Here is a 14,463-nt window from a genome sequence, read left to right on the forward strand (position 1 = left end):
TTATAACAAAAGGTACCCACAATTACCTTGATCTTCCTATTCTAAAGTGTCATTCATTACGGTTCTCTCTCACTACTAACTTTGAAACTTAGCTTACTGTCTCAGAGTCCCTTCACCCCTAGTTCTCCTAACTTATTTTAATCTAATATTTTCTCTCATAACATTTAAAACCTTTTCCCCTGATCTATTGACAAAATCTCTTACCACCAAATTTTTAGAATATGTGATTGGGAAAGTTCCCCACCTGCTTCTGACTCATTACACACAGACTTGGCAAAACCGACTAAACACCTTTTAGCCTAACCTCAAATCTCTTAGTGTAAGAATGTAACCCAGAATAAACAGTCACCCCTATTAACTTTTCAGACAGACTGTCTGACAGTCGTCTAGTGGACATCTTATTGTACAATTCAATTCTCTTCCCAACACTACAATAACAGTATCTTCTAATATTAGTACTTTAAGAGTAAGTACTACCTCAAATCCCTATCCTAATTAGTTATCAATTAATGAGATGTTTAACCTCTTTAGGCTGAACACAAAGTTTTCCCCTATTCACTATCACTTCTAATTGTCGGTTGTTTCAACTGTTAGCTATTTTCTCTTCTTCTCTAATCAAGGCTCTCAGCAATGCACCCCTTCCGGATATTCTCGGCACTCTAGAATATTTAGTGTTCACCTGAAGCACCGGTGATCTTCACTTGCTCGTTGATCTTCCTCTGTTTCTTCTTCTCCAATTCTGTGTCTGTCCAGAAACTGACGATCGATATGGAACATCTGGTCCCCCCTTGGCTGGTACAATTGCCTTTGATATTGTTCAGTTGAAGCTGTAACAGTGATTGTTGATTTGATTCACTCTGATTCTTCATAACCAACACTTATTTTCTTCTTCTCCACCACCAGTTATAAGTTGTATTTGCTTGAGTTTTCTTCGTCCGGTTCTTCTCATCGTTGACATATCAGTATTCTTCAACCTTAGTTCCAAGTTCTGTCCTCGAAATATCATCTTCCATCATCTTCTTACTAGTGGGCTCTTCTTGACCTCAATGTGTTCTTCTTCAATTCTTGGGATTAAAAATGTTCTCCGCAGGTTTTCTCCTTGTCTCTTCTATATCTTCAGCGTCTCGAGCTGTTCCTCTAGCTCCCTTACCTCTCCCAAAGTCGTCTCTTCCTCCAGGCCTGATACGCCTCGGTCTATATCTCCTATTTCTTCTTTGCCAGTCATTGTAGGATAAAATCCTCTTGAACATACAACACCTTTAATCTCCAAATCTTCATCACTTTCTTCATCAGAACTCGAATCTCTTGTCTCCTTCGTTCAACTTTCATCAGAGATCAAGTCTCCAGTATCCTTCTTTCCTCTCTTGCCACTTCCTTCTGATCAGAGTCATATCCACCCATGACCTCTCTCAATCACTCATCTTCATCCTCCTCATCTCCTTAAGTTCCCAGACATCCCATTTTCTTCCGTCTTCTGAATTCATCTTCATCGTTGTTTCTGCTCGTATTCGTCTTCATCTCTGATGCCATAATCACCCTGCTAGATGATCATTATAAGCTGAGAATAAACATCCCTAAGCTCTACTTTTTAAACCTATCTTATCGCTGACATATTTTATCAATTTTTGTTTGAGAATGAAGGGCAACTTTTGTTTCACTTGCCGGATAACCTAGCAACACTTTAATTAAAGGATTACCCCTATTTCCACCCGTGAAATGACTCTCATAGTCCTGATATCTTTTTCCCCATTGTAACACCCTTTTATATTCCTTTATTGTGAACTATCTTATTCTAGACTGTATAAGTTATATAGGCTTCCCCCCTTAAATTATTAATATAACCCTAACAACCTTCAAAAAAATAAAAATAAAAATAAAAATAAAAAAATTTTCCTCCTCCCAATTTTTTTTTAACATAAAATAAAATATGAATATTAAAAACATTCAATTAAATGCCTTATTCAAAAACCCTTTAATTAAAAATAAAAACCCATTAAAAACTCAATTAAAAATTATGAATAATTTAAAACCAATTTTTTATTCCTATATCACCAATTTATCAATTAGTGTTGAGTATATTACCACAACCCATCAAATGCAAGTAAATGCAAGTTAGTAATCTTCAGACTAAAATACCCATAAACAAAGCCTTTAACCCCTTGCTCTATAACCCCTAATTATCATAAATTTAAAGAATAATCCTCAATCCATCCTTGATTCTCAACACATCTGTAATCAAACCCCAGTGATGCACATAGCCTCCAAAATGCAATTTTTAATGAAATAGTATTTGCCAAGCCGATGTAAAATTGTCATAACATCACATATCTGGTTAGGATGATTTTGTGTACTAGCCTGATCCGATCCTCTCCTGCATCATGTGATGTCACGTCATGTGACGTCACCCCTCCTCTCTCTCGTCTCGCCATTCCATGTTCCTCTCATATTTCAAAAAACATAGAAACACACAAGATTTCAGCAGTTTATGCAATTAATCAAGTTATCCACATTCAATGCATTATACTTCGTCAACATATATTTAATTTATAAATTTACCACATCTCGCCAAATAGTTTCCCGTTCGAACAACAACCGTTTAACACCTAAGAGATTTTTCCCCAAAATCTCTCTTATTCTGTGACTATTATCCCTTGCCGCGTCACATGGGACCTATGACCCTTACCCATAATGCCGTGCTTTGTAGGCTTAGCACATAACCACATGTTGTAGTTTTTAACCCCGTAAAATCACGCATGCGCAAATATCATTTTAACCTCATACTTGAGTCTCAGCATCCCCTCATGGTGCCGTAAAACAAAACGTTCCCTAATCTCGTGCCATAAACTCCAACTCCCACGTTTGGTACTGTAGTGTCGCAAAATTAAACGCATGCGCATAACCATTCAAAAATACTTTTCACCGTGGAAGAAAGATTCTCTCTTCTCTCTCCCCAAACATAATAACAGTCCAGCTGTAATTCCCATTTCCCCCTTATAATCAAACAACATTTACCAGCGCTCACAAAACATATAACCTGACTTACAAACACATAAACAAGTTTAAGAGACTTTCACCCGTCGCAACGGAATCTCTAAGGATATCCGTTAGCATATAGCCCGCAACACAATTAGCATTCAACCTTAGCAGTTAGCTTAGCCTACGGTACATCGTGACACAAAACACAATTAGCACTAGCATCCAGCCACCATGATGTAGCATGATTCACACTTTAGCCTTACAAAAATTAGCCTTTAGCCTCAAGCCTTAGCATTTAGCATTTCGCCACGATGTACCACGTGACCCGAACCATACAATCAAGCCTTAACAACAAGGCACCACGTGGCCTGAAACAATCCAGCATTAACACCAACCTCCAGCTAACTGCAGCCTACTAGCTATACCAATGAACACCCCGCACCGCGGCCCAATCATTTTCCATGATCATCAATAATCTCCTTCTAACTTTATGCTGCCTTGAAAGATGAATCTCATATCAAGCGGTTATCCCCAAACCAATTTCCCGTCGACCAGAGGCGGAGTATAACATAAATACACCAATTCACTTCATAATTCCCGCTTAAGAAATCAACCTGATTCAGTCTAACTAAGCCCAAGATTTGTAGCCCACTTAATAATAATAATAATAATTATTACAAGTCGCCTCGTTTCGAGGTCTTTTCCAGATTCACGGTGCCCTAAAAATGCATACGTATTCCAACATTATTCTCTACCAACCCATTGTCACCCGTTACCAATGAATTATACACGTTCAATACTTAAATCCTACCGTTTAATGCTCTAAATTCCAATTAACTGTCGTTTCCGATGAAATAAATTTAGCAGACTTCAGTCGACCAGCAACAAACACCACCTGAGGCCAGGTCATATGGAACATCCCCTCAATGTACACAAGTCATATCCAATCTAACAAACTCCGAAGCGGTACGAACACACTCACCCTTTTTCGGCCATGCTTCAGAGAGAGTTAGGCCGGCGGTTGACTGAAACAAAGAGGAGACGCAAACCCATGCCCCACGTTGGGCGCCATTATGTCGTATATGATGAATGGTGGTAATATTGCTGATGAACAAAAAGTCCGTTATGCTGCATCGTGTCAGAAGTTTTTATTCATACCACGAGGTTACAGCATAAATTCACAGACACGCGTTGCCTGGAGAACGCCTCCCAGATTGTTATGGCCGTTCTGTCGTCTCATCGTTTAACTCCTATTTATAAACAATGCAAAGGGAGGGGCTACTCCCTCTTCTGGCCAATCACCAGTCTCCCCTCGGGCGTCACCCTCCAAGCGGCACATTTCAAATAACATCATAAAACATCCCCCCTTTGGCCTGAACAACCAACATTCCATTTCGTCATGAAAAACATTTAACAAAGGCATAATCTTCAGATACGATAGAACCCATCTCTTATAATTTAACATTTACATTTTAGTCATTTAGCAGACACTCTTATCCAGAGCAACTTACAGTAGTGAGTGCGTACATTTTCATACTGGTCCCCCGTGAGAATCCAACCCACAACCCTGGCATTGCAAGTGCCATGCTCTACCACGTGAGCCACACAGGACAACCCACACTGTTCCCACAACCTAATGAAATGTCATGTAAACATGACAGGTCCTTTGTTATTTTCCCTTGGTTCGAGTGTGAGGAGATCAGACATTCTGGGCTTCAAGGAACAGATTCAGTTCCATAGGTAAGTTGTTTATTTGCTTGATTTTTCAGAGGGAATAATTCACCGTTTACACTCGGATACTGAACTGTCATCTTATCTCCAGGCACAAGAAGAAACCATTCTGAATCATCCTTCAATCATCCTATTGTGCCAATCGCAAAACTTTCTAGCAGCATGTTTGGTTACTCTGAAACCACAGGTTCTTAAGGAATAGGGAGACTAAAAATATGTCCGGTTCTACTCCCAAGCATCAGCAGGCCTCTTAGGACCATGTCGATTGTATGGTAATGGAACACCGTCATGTTGAAATTAGCAAGTCCACTGGCACATCGTCAGTCTGTGTGCCTGTCAGTCTCTCCATTTCCTCTCCACTCAGCTTTGAGCACCCTGCAAGTGCAGCTTTCACTGTCACCAATTCTGTGCTGCACGATCTAATCTATTCCAACTCCCTCCTCCTCAGCAGCCTCTAACTTCCCCTCCTCACGTCAACACATCACAAACAAAACTCACTAACAGAGACCCACACATTAGTTAACAACATTGAAGCCTTCCTGACTTCTCCCCCTCTCATTCCTCTGCAGGAAATCCGAGTTCAGGTGGGAAGGTGGTCAGAAGAAGAAGAGGAGAGGGGGAAGAATTAAAATGAAGAGAAAGCAGCCAGGCAGCAGGAGATGAATGGAATCCTCAGCAGGCCAGCGTGTGCCCTGGTAGCCCCTGTTAATTAATCAACGTCAGGACACATTAAGAGAGGGAGCGGGCGTTGGACTCCGGCAGGATGGGGTTCAATCACTATGACTTTCAGTGTCAGGTAAAAGGAGCAATTTCACAGCAATGTACAACATTACGATACGCTTTGTACTTTGCAGATACAAACATTTGATGCACAGGAAGGAGGAAGTCCTAAAATGGACACAACACTTGTTTCTGTGACAGCCCTCTATTCAACACTGAAGCGCTTCAAAGTGCTAAATTATTCCCTGTGGAACCAAAACAACTGACACTTCCAGTGTACTCTCTGCATGATTAGAGGAAGAATTACAGAAAGAGTCGATAAAAGCATACACAAGAGAATATTTTTATCAACATAACGGACTCTGGTACTGACATTGCATAGTATAGAAAAACAATTGAACATCACCCTTATGTTCATGCTTTAAAAACCACAGTGTGTAACTATTAAGCCAGAGGCCACAATTGCATAGAAGATAGACTAACATGGCCAGTGGTGTAAAGTAAAAATACTTTAAAGTACTACTTAAGTTGTTTTTTATGGTATCTGTACTTTACTATTTATATTTTTGACAACTTTTACTTTACTACATTCCTAAAAACAAGAATGTACTTTTTACTCCATACATTTTCCCTGACTCCCAAAAGTACTCAATACATTTTGAATGCTTAGCAGAACAGGAAAATGGTCCAATTCACGTGCTTATCAAGAGAACAACCCTGGTCATCCCGACTGCTTCTGATCTGGCGGACTCACAAAACACAAATGCTTTGTTTGTAAATTATGTCTGAGTGATGGAGTGTCCCCCTGGCTATCGATAAATAAATAAAAACAAGAAAATGGTGTTGTCTGGTTTGCTTAATATAAGTAATTGAGTAAAAGTCTAAAAGTATTTGGTTTTAAATATACTTAAGTATCTAAAGTCAATGTAATTGCTAAAGTATGCTTAAGTATCAAAAGTAAAAGTATTAATTATTTCTAATTACTTATATTAAGCAAACCAGATGACACAGTTTTCTTGTTTTTATTTATTTATCGATAGCCAGGGGGACACTCCAACATTCAGACATAATTTACAAACAAAGCTTAATTATATTTAAAACCAAATACTTTTAGACTTTTACTCAAGTAGCATTTTACTAGGTGACTTTCTATGAAGGTATCTTAAAGTATGACAATTGTGTACTTTTTCTACCAGTGAACATGGCAAGCAGAATCTATAACATTACCTAAAAATCCCATAAGCATAGAGAATAATAGAACCAAACCCATACCAATTAATCTTCCAAACTCTTCCAACTCCATACAGTATTATCCTCATGAAAGACTGACAAATGGAACTCATTACCGACCATAAGCTTGAGACTTCACAGCGGACACAGAAACAGGACCTGCCTTCACAGGACATCCTTCCATGTCTCCTGAGTGGTGCAGTGGTCTAAGGCACTGCATCGCAGTGCTAACTGTGCCACTAGAGATCCTGGTTCGAATCCAGGCTCTGTCTCAGCCGGCCGCGACCGGGAGACTCATGGATGGCGCACAATGGGTACGGGAGGGAATGGCCGGCAGGGATGTAGCTCAGTTGATAGAGCATGGCGTTTGCAACGCCAGGGTTGTGGGTTCGTTTCCCACGGGGGGCCAGTATAAAAAAAATATGTATTCACTAACTGTAAGTTGCTCTGGATAAGAGCGTCTACTAAATGACGTAAATGTAATGTAGCCTACTTCATTTAATCCCACAAATGCTAAACCTTTGAAGCAAGGAGGACGTAAAACAAACTAAGAAGCCAAGTTTTAACAAATACGCTAGTAATAAATCGAGGTAAATCTATAGTGTGGGCCTTTACTGATGAAACGGGATATCTAATGTACTGTAGCCAAACTACGCCAACTTTTTGTATCATGAAGTGAGGTCCTCGGAAGCTAACAAGCCACAAGGGTATGTTCAGCAGCTCTAGCCTGTCAGAAGACCACCCTTATACAAGGGAATGTATACTGTACATTGCCAATGGGTTTTGAAAGGTGTACAACGTCAGCACTGGGATTTGCTGGGGAACCAGACAATATTAAAGCCTCAAATGAAATCCATTTTGGAAAATGTCATTTTGTACACCACGACACGCAGCCCAGTACATACATGTAAGACATGGGCCCCATTTATCTCACTCTCCCCAAGATAAATGGAATGGAATTATCCCTGTGTAGCTGGGTAAGGTGCCTCGGGTTTCAGGAAACAGGGCCTTGCTTTTACTGAATATATTGTATATTTCCCATCAGCCTTTTCTAGTGAATGCACCCATTCAACCATCCCCACTAAGCTTCTAGTTCATGTATTGACTAATGGAAGAGAACTAATCACTCGGTGAACCAGTGAAGTTTATAATATGGCTAATGATTGTAAATCCATTTGTCGTGGGGAACGCTGCCTTAGTGAACTGATCCAAGCCGCTAGAGAAGGGGACAGCTTTGTCAAAAGCAGCAGTCAAGCTCCACCAAATATGAAACATCAAGGTCTTTGCTGACAGTAGCCCGGCTGTGCACTGTTCATATCCGCTCGCCTTATTATTTGTGCTTAACTCCTCTCTGTCAAGCGCCATGCTCGGATTCCAAAAACTAATTTAATTCCAGCTATGTGGCAGGGTGCAGGCAGGCTCCTAGCAAGCCAAACGTTAATGCTTCAGCATTAAATGTGAGACAGCAATGCACTGTAGCCTGATGAGCCACAGCTCTCTTCAAGTATGGGTTCAGAAAACAACCAGGGCCCGGTTTCCCGACAGCGATGGAACATAGGCTTATGAGTGTTTTAACGATGTATCTTTCCTACAACGGCCGAAGATGTAAAATGCATTTCCCAAAACCCCACGCAGAGCAGCCTGGTCTCAGACTAGACGTAACATAGTAAATGTAAATCTGGGACACTCAAATTAGTACAATATGTTACGTTTGGTATGGTTACATAAGACAGATGGTTACTTAAGGCAAAAAACGAAAGTAGGGTGGTTGGTCGGGGTGGATGGGTGTGCGTTTAACGCAAACATCTAGCAACCCAAAGGTTTGCGAGTTCGAATCTCATCACGGACAGAATTAGCATTTAGCTAATTAGCATTACTAGTAGCAAAAATTTATTAATTTATTGAACGTGAAATGTATTTCAATATGATTGAAATTGGCCTATGGCCTACTGTATTTCTATATTAATGCAGTCATCTCGGTTGTGTGTATCAATTGCAAAGACATTGGCAACTTTATAGCCAACTTTGGTTTGAAGTTATCAGCCATCACAGAGAGACGGATAAACCATATGATTCTATGTTTAGTGGAGATACAGTTGAAGTCGGAAGTTTACATACACTTAGGTTGGAGTCATTAAAACTCGTTTTTCAACCACTCCACAAATTTCTTGTTAACAAACTATAGTTTTGGCAAGTCGGTTAGGACATCTACTTTGTGCATGACACAAGTAATTTTTCCAACAATTGTTTACAGACAGATTATTTCACTTATAATTCACTGTATCACAATTCCAGTGGGTCAGAAATGTACATACACTAAGTTGACTGTGCCTTTAAACAGCTTGGAAAATTCCAGAAAATGATGTCATGATATTAGAAGCTTCTGATAGGCTAATTGACATAATTTGAGTCAATTGGAGGTGTACCTGTGGATGTATTTCAAGGCCTTCCTTCAAACTCAGTGCCTCTTTGCTTGACATCATGGGAAAATCAAAAGAAATCAGCCCAGACCTCTGAAAAATAATTGTAGACCTCCACAAGTCTGGTTAATCCTTGGGAGCAATTTCCAAACGCCTGAAGGTACCACGTTCATCTGTACAAACAATAGTACGCAAGTATAAACACCATGGGACCACGCAGCCGTCATACCGCTCAGGAAGGAGACGCGTTCTGTCTCCTAGAGATGAACGTACTTTGGTGCGAAAAGTGCTAATCAATCCCAGAACAACAGCAAAGGACCTTGTGAAGATGCTGGAGGAAACAGGTACAAAAGTATCTATATCCACAGTAAAACGAGTCCTATATCGACATAACCTGAAAGGCCGCTCAGCAAGGAAGAAGCCACTGCTCCAAAACCGCCATAAAAAAGCCAGACTACGGTTTGCAACTGCACATGGGGACAAAGATCGTACTTTTTGGAGAAATGTCCTCTGGTCTGATGAAACAAAAATAGAACTGTTAGGCCATAATGACCAATCGTTATGTTTGGAGGAAAAAGGGGAAGCTTGCAAGCCGAAGAACACCATCCCAACCGTGAAGCACTGGGGTGGCAGCATCATGCTGTGGGGGTGCTTTGCTGCAGGAGGGACTGGTGCACTTCACAAAATAGATGGCATCATGAGGAAGGAAAATTATGTGGATATATTGAAGCAACATCTCAAGACATCAGTCAGGAAGTTAAAGCTTGGTCGCATATGGGTCTTCCAAATGGACAATGACCTCAAGCATACTTCCAAAGTTGTGGCAAAATGGCTTAAGGACAACAAAGTAAAGGTATTCGAGTGGCCATCACAAAGCCCTGACCTCAATCCTATAGAAAATGTGTGGGCAGAACTGAAAAAGCGTGTGCGAGCAAGGAGGCCTACAAACCTGACTGACTTACACCAGCTCTGAAAGGAGGAATGGGCCAAAATTCACCCAACATATTGTGGGAAGCTTGTGGAAGGCTACCCGAAACGTTTGACCCAAGTTAAACAATTTAAAGGCAATGCTACCAAATACTAATTGAGTGTATGTAAACTTCTGACCCACTGGGAATGTGATGAAAGAAATCAAAGCTGAAATAAATCATTCTCTCTACTATTATTCTGACATTTCACATTCTTAAAATAAAGTGGTGATCCTAACTGACCTAAGACAGGGAATTTTTACTAGGATTAAATGTCAGGAATTGTGAAAAACTGAGTTTAAATGTATTTGGTTAAGGTGTATGTATACTTCTCACTTCAACTGTAGTGTATAAGGTGACGTGGGAGGGCAAAAAAGCATCAACTGCGCACTTAGCTGTTCTACGAGGCAGTTTTTCAAATGCAACGTTAATAACGATGGTTTTGGGAAACAGCTCTGAGATTTAACGATGCTCATACGAAGGTTCTAATGATGAACTTAGGCTTAAGATGCTTTTGGGAAACCGGGCCCAGGTAGAGAAACCCTTTTAAGTCCAAATTTAAGTGGCACTTTGGTCACACTTTATTTGGATAGTCTGGAGTATGACAGATGGTCAACTGCTTGCGAAGGTTAGGTTAGGATAGAGTGAGGGTTAGGGTTAGTAGATAGACTATCTATTTCAACTGTAGATGCGGCGCTTTTATATAACATTATAATAACAGTTAAAAAACAAAAATACATGAAGATTTTTCTGAATACAGCTACCAAAGTAAAAAGCAACAGTTGAACCTACCACTAACCATGGCACCTAACTCCAAACTTTATACCCAGAGGCACAGCATCCGCTATCAAAAATAAAAGTCAAGCAAGTATGGTCTCATTCTACTACTAACCATTAGTCCTTGAACATTCCATGACTTCAACTGAATTGCATGAATTCTTGGACACAGCACTCAAAAAAAATTCAAAGTGTACATTTACACAAAGGTGTAAGCATTTACTAGCTCAATTTGTCCCTTAATGGCACCATTACTTTCCTGGCCTACCAGGGGACTCATTTACATTCACAATGCAGGTCCCTCTCCTCTGGGTCTCTAAATTTAGCCAGTAGAGCTTGTTACAGAGCACAGAGGGAGGGGTGAGGAGCTTGTACAGGCCAGGGCACAGTGAATGAGTGAGAGAGGAGAGCTTGTATAGGGCACAGTGAGAAGGATGGAGGAGAGCACAATGCCATTACTGAAGCAACTAGGAGGGAGGGGGGAGGGGTATGGGGAGGGGGGGGGGGCAGAGGGTAGTGTGGACATGCTGTGGGTAGACTAAAAGGAAAGAATCACAAGGCACCTAGTTATAATTAATATTGTGATGTATTTATATTTTATTGCAGTACCATAAGCCATTATCCAATTAAATTAAGCATTAAAGATGTACTATGCAGAAATTGCTCCACCATTTCCTGGTTGCTAAAATTCTAATAGTTATATATACTGTCCCCTGTAGCTCAGTTGGTAGAGCATGGCGCTTGCAACACCAGGGTTGTGGGTTCAATTCCCACAGGGGGCCAGTATGAAATATATATGCACTCACTAACTGTAAGTCGCTCTGGATAAGAGTGTCTGCTAAATGACTACAATGTAATTTCAGTTTATGTGACTAAGCAAGTATAGTGTAGAGAATCATTGTACCATCTAAACCACTGTGAAATATATTTTCCATAATCACCTTTTTTTTTTTTTCAGCTGTTTGAAGCTGGTGTACAAAACCAAAAGTAAAAGACGCAAAAACTAAACTTAGGAATGGGAAGCATAGAAATAGCACACATAGAACAGATTCTTAGACTTGCTTTCAATGAGAATGACAGATGTATAGCTCACAATTCTATGTGAATTTGGTCAGATCACCCAAAAAGTTACATATTGCAGCTTTAACTACAGGCCATCTTGACTAGTTTGTCCATGAATTACCGGCCAATCTATCCATATATACTTTCTCTTTTTCAAATTAAAACATTTTTCATTTAGCAGACGCTCTTATCCAGAGAAACGTAGTTTGGGCATTCATCTTAAGATAAATAGGTGAGACAACCACATATCACAGTCATAGTAAATACATTTTTCTCAACCAAGTAGATATCAGCAAAAAAAAGCCGGACAAGTTTTGGGAGGAGAAAAAAGCTTGACATTATATAGCTAGCAGCGTGGGCTGTGGAAAACTTCCAGTAAAGACCAATATGAACTGCATCTAGTGACCTTGAACATGTCGACCTTGCTTACCCAAGCCCTCCTCACACAAGGGTTTAAATAAATTACTCCACCATGGAAAGCATGTCATAAAGGGTTTTGCCAAACAGTGCAACCCATTACTGGTAAAGATCTCTGGGCTATTTTGAGTAGATAGTCATGCCAGGTTTGTCTGGAGTGCTGCATGGAATAGCCATAGCGTGTAAACTCAACATTAACGAAATATATTAAAATCTCTCAACAATGAGCACATTTATTTCCCTATCCCTGATACTGTAATTGATAAAGTTTTACTAGTTACACTTTGCAGAATTCATTAATATTGTATGATATTCTGTGGGCTGATGTGAATTGAATAACCGATGAAGTATGTGAGAAACATTTTAAAATATTACTAGTTCACAACACCACTTGTGTTATTGGCACCCAACATATAATTTGGCCAAGAGACCTTACAAGAATGCTAATATCTCCTGACAGGGTGGATTTTGGTTAAATTGCATAAACACGCGTATTCCAAGGTAGTGCAATACAACAGTGGAAATTGTGTTTACTTTTATCCATCCCTTGTGAAGAAAAACAATGACATTGCTTCTGGGGCAGCTGGGATATTTTCCTTGCCAGAGCGTGGAGTCTGGCGATAAGCCATTGTTGTTTAAACCTGGCTAGGCTACGAAGAAGAGAACAAACTGATGCAATACCATTCCCAGACAGATTATTTAAAAATAAACAGAATTGTACCAATGTCAGTTTTATGAAGATCCATCACAGTAATGAACTTCAAAAAGCATCCAACCGCTCCAATGTGTTTTAGGTTTGAGAATTGAAGTTCTACTGTCGGTAAATCCCAAGATTGAGGTTGAGGTCAAGATTCAGCTTTTGATTGGTATTGTATTGCATTTGTCAACCAACAAATAACCACAAACGAGGAGATCTTCATATTATTCAACTTTATGACTACCTACATGTGGAGGTAAAACAGAAGCTAAATTAAACTTTTTTAGAAAAGTATAGAAAATCATTACTCTTTGTAAATAATAAAATGTTGGATGGGAGCTTTATTCAAAATGACAGTGGGGAAATGTGAACAGGGATGAGTAAGACAATGTCAGACATCTTGGAAGAAAGAATCCAGGTCCTCTGTCATTTCTGCTGCCGCCACCTGAGAGAGGTTCCCTGGTCCTGTTGTCTGTCAAGAGGGCGTGTTGGGGGGTTTGGTGGCGGGGTGTTGGGGGGTTTGGTGGCGGGGTGTTGGGGGGTTTGGTGGCGGGGTGTTGGGGGGTTTGGTGGCGGGGTGTTGGGGGGTTTGGTGGCGGGGTGTTGGGGGGTTTGGTGGCGGGGTGTTGGGGGGTTTGGTGGCTGGGTTTTGGGGGGTTTGGTGGCGGGGTGTTGGGGGGTTTGGTGGCGGGGTTGTCCTCCCACTTCACCTCCACCCCAGCCCCAGGACCACCTAGCAGCTTCTGGCTCTCTGCACTCACTAATTGTAAGTCGCTCTGGATAAGAGCGTCTGCTAAATGACTAAAATGTAAGGACTGGTTGGGGTGAAGGAGCGAGAACCCAGAGTCCTCAATCTGACAACACACAACAGAAAAAAGTTTTGTAAGGTGTCAGACGGAAAAATAATACTGGTTCAAATGTTAATGAGCTAGACAGAATAGCGATGGTCAGCTTTGACAGACATGTTAGAAAGAAAACTCTGCTTCAGTTCTTTTACTAACTGCATTGTACTGGTGTAGTGAACTGATCCAATTCCGCCCTCATCTTTTAAGCCAGGCTGTGTGATTGGGATGGAACACACCGGCTTTGAAGTCTCCCTGATTAGTCTCTCTCTCCTACCATCATCTTGATCATTGTCCGATTCCTTTGTCTAGCTAGGCAAATTCTAGCTAACTACTAGACCGTATTGGAACCAGCGGGGGTGTCCACTGGGTCCAGTGATGTACGCCTACATATCTCAGCAGCCCTTCGATGGAAATAGACTTCTTACAAAAACAAGAATCAAAGAAACAAATTCAGTATTGATCTAAGAAAAAAAATATATTATCTCTCCTGCTTACTATCCTGTCTCTGTTCACGGTCTGTCCAGTAAACACATTTTTATTTTTTTAAGGAATGGGGGAAACATCTCCAGAGCCACAGGTTTCACGAGTAGAGAGCTGTGTCCATTTCACCCTGATCTGTC

General features: G+C 40.6%; 1 pseudogene across 1 annotated transcript in view; it reads right to left on the minus strand.

Moving 5' to 3' along the window:
• Positions 1-13,339: 13,339 nt before the first annotated feature.
• The window catches only part of LOC311100901 (DNA primase large subunit-like), a 115,152-nt pseudogene continuing 114,028 nt past the window's right edge, over positions 13,340-14,463 (minus strand). Inside the window, exon 13 of the transcript in view lies at positions 13,340-13,852. The product of the transcript in view is annotated as a DNA primase large subunit-like (transcript). The remainder of the gene's footprint in view (positions 13,853-14,463) is intronic.

The sequence above is a fragment of the Coregonus lavaretus genome, assembly GCF_964263955.1.
Source record: "Coregonus lavaretus genome assembly, chromosome: 25".
Lineage (NCBI taxonomy): Eukaryota > Metazoa > Chordata > Actinopteri > Salmoniformes > Salmonidae > Coregonus > Coregonus lavaretus.